Raw genomic sequence first — 3566 nt, forward strand, 5'->3', positions numbered from 1 at the left:
CTGAATCCCATTATAAGGGATTAGGGATATTATAAGTATAGCAAGTAAAACAAGCATCCAAGAGTTCAGCTTAGGTGGGAATTTCTAATATAAGTGCTTTTGCTGGGAGGATATAAACTGTGCATCTTCGCATAGCGGCGAAAGCCTTTGTAATTGCCTACTACTCCCATGGGGCCAGATGCACTAAGCTTCTAAAGTGATAAAATAGAGAGTGAAAAATGTCAGGCAGGAGCTGATTGGCTGGCTGTTTATCAAACACAGTCTGTGACATGGCAGGTAGGGGCTGATTGGTTGGCTGTTTATCAAACACCGTCTGTGACATGGCAGGTAGGGGCTGATTGGCTGGCTTTTTATCACTCTCCATTTTATCACTTTTGAAGCTTAGAGCCTCTGGCCCATAATCTCAGTTTAATCATCCATCCAACAACATTCTCATTTCTGCATCAAAGTGCAAGTCAGTGTGGTTCTGTGCTCTACTGCATGTAACAATAAATACCCCATCTGCCCTATTCTGCCCATCAGATATGTAGCCCAGCAGATACACATACATGGTCGCACAGTTCCGAATTCGACCACCAGATGATTATCGGAACAATGCGCTTGGCTTCAATGCACGAGCGTGAGGCTAGGCTGTGTTCGGCTTCTGCAAAAAAAACTGTTTGCAAGCCGAAGGCAGGATGACTGACAGGGAGAGGGATTGGTTCCTGACCGGTTCTTGGGTGTTCTGAAAAATGTGGAGAGCATGCCGAAAGAAAGGCTGGGAGTGTCAGTGGGAATGCAGGAGTGCTTAAGCCTGTTAAGGGAGGGAGGATGACGTCAGGATGACATCATTAGCCGCCCAGAAGTGTCTGTATTACATCCGATGAGTAAGTCCTGGGCTACACGGCAGCTACGGATTTGATGGAGTTCCCAGAGTCCCCCGCTGGTCCCCCGAAGCCCAAGTGCACATTAAAGGGCATTAGGCCCTATTGGCTTAAGTGACCCCCATCCAGGTGAATAAAGTGGGTACTAGGCTCAGGTCACTTAAATGTGCGCACAAGGAGACAGGACAAAAGCAGTTTGAGAATCATATTAAATAAGTTGACCTAGGTACTAGGCCGAGATCACTGAAAGTAATCAGGTAAGCAGGCAATAGCCTGAACCAGGGCTTAAAATGGTCTTGGAGAAGTGCTTAAACTTATTCCCCTCTGCCACCTACTCCCTCCCCTCTCCCCCATTAGGAAGAGCCAAGGCCAGTGGTAGAATTTTTGGCATCCCACCTATGAATTGTTGCCGCATCCCCAGTACTCGCCCAACTTGGCTCGCTGTGACTTCTTTCTGTTCCCTAACCTGAAAACGTGGCTCACGTGGGAAAAAAAAATTAATAGCGCAATTCATGCAAAAAAAAGGGCGTGGTAAAGAGAGGGGTGTGACCAATGGGAGGGGGTGTGGCCACACCCCTGTAAAACAAATTGCAGGTGGTGTGGGCTCCCCAGCTCTTCACACGGCACTGAGCAGTGCGTGCTGAGCGGGAGAGAGAGGCTGTGCTGTTGTTGCTCTACTCCCACTGCTTGGTCTCTGCAGCGGGGGGGGGGGGGGGGTTTCCAATAGACCCAGGCCTTGGTAAAAAGTAACCCCATCCTCCCCCCTCTCGAAAGCACTGAATATAACACAATAAACAGACTTCCTTAAGTGGACTAGAAATGGGTTGATCGCGAACGAAGCAGGTCTTTTGAACGGATCCCATAAAAGACTGAGGGAGCCACCGATCCCAAAAAGGTGATCTGTCGTTCTTTTACTTTCAGTTTCGTTTTTCATTACAATGCATTTTGCCTGATCTCAGCACTGCCACCTGTAGCAGCTGAGATGTACTAACTCCGGAGACTGAGTACAGTGCTGCGACTGCAAGTAAAAGAAAGAATAATAAGGCTGCTGATGCTAGGGATGGCCATCGGTGCAGACGCCATTGATGGTTGCCATCGATGATGATTCTGCACCCAGCCATTGATCAGTTTTACTCAGTCATGTTGTTCTTATTTGTTCAGCTCACTGTTTAAAAAAATAAAAATAAAAAAAAATGGCAAAAAATTATTGTAAAACAAATTATGCTTCGTTATTATCAAATTACCCCTTCTTTCAAAGTGAACCTATGATCCGTGAAAAAGATCTGGATCTTTTCACGGACTGATCTGCTGGATCCCAGCTCTCGCTAGTGACCCGTTTTGCCCATCTCTAAAGTGGACCCTTAACCCCTTGAGTGGTGGGTCTTTCTGAGGCAGGATAAACCCACCAGGGCAGGTTTGTCCTTCCCCAGAAATACTCACCACAGAAGGGGCAGCCACTACCTTCTGCAGCAGCTGATGCCTACTTCTGCTGTTTGCGGCCGCTGGGAGAAACTTGTGGATGCTTGGGGGGCTTTGGTGTTCGGCACCTTAGTCGTCCTTTTCGGGCATTCTTGTGTTTGGACGCCTGAACAAACGAACGATCAAGCGTGGTCCAACCTTCCTGAGCAGCCCCAATCATTCTTTAGCGGCCCTGATCTTCCCCGAGTGGCCCTGATCCTCCAGGAGCGGTAACAGGGAGGATCGGCAATGAGGGAGGGGGGGATCAGTGACGGATGGATGGTGGTGTGCCAATGGTTCATTCCTCATGTAGAGGGGCTGTCAGACTCCTACTTAAATATCCAGTTCCTCAGCAGAAGTGACCAGCCATATGTAGATTGAGGTTCACCAAACAATACTATATAGGCAGGAATTTGAAGAGATACAGTAGGACTGTTATTTATTCTTGTATTTTTGTGGTGCTATGGCAAAATTGTTAGGGCTGTTTTCGTGAAGTTCATGTCATGCTACACACACATAGAAAGGTTCAGGACAATGTTGCAATGTTGTAGCAAGTGTAGAGATGTGTCATATTAAGTTAGGTTTAGGCCCTGTAAGCTGTGGTGTTTGTCTCGAGGGATATATAAGTGAAAAAATTATTAACGTCCTGTACACACAGAGCAATTTAACCAGTATCACTGGTGAAATGGTCGCTGAGCGACCATATCGCCCATGTTTTATGTGTGTTGTGGGCTATAAATCGTTAGGAGCCCGCTCCCACAGCAAGCCCTTAATGGGCGATGGTTACAGGAGCATGCTCCACCTCTTATGGCTTAAAATCTCCAGCAACCAACGATTTCAATAGGTCAAAATCTGTGTCCTTCACCTCGGTTTGGTAAAATGTGTACATCTGCTCTCCAAAAGGATGGCTATCACATAATTTCCTTTCTCCTATAGCCTTGTGTCGGTATCCAGTCTGCATATCAGGACCATCTGCTACCCATACGGCCTGAAGGTGAGCAAGACTACACCTGCCTGGCAGCAGACACTGCACCCCTCTCACACTTTAGTAGGAATCAGACCAGGTTGAAATATTGGAACAATTCATTGATTGGTGGACATTCTTTCTGTTAAATTACTTCATTCTTTTTTTATACATAGTAAAGATACATACTGTAATCATCATCAACATCATAAGCCACATCGGATCATATGCGAGACCACTGAGCATCTGAGTAATCTTGAGGATACTCAGATTGGCTCTCG

Source organism: Crinia signifera, chromosome 2 (assembly GCF_055691185.1).
Source record: "Crinia signifera chromosome 2, ASM5569118v1, whole genome shotgun sequence".
NCBI classification, from domain to species: Eukaryota; Metazoa; Chordata; class Amphibia; order Anura; family Myobatrachidae; genus Crinia; species Crinia signifera.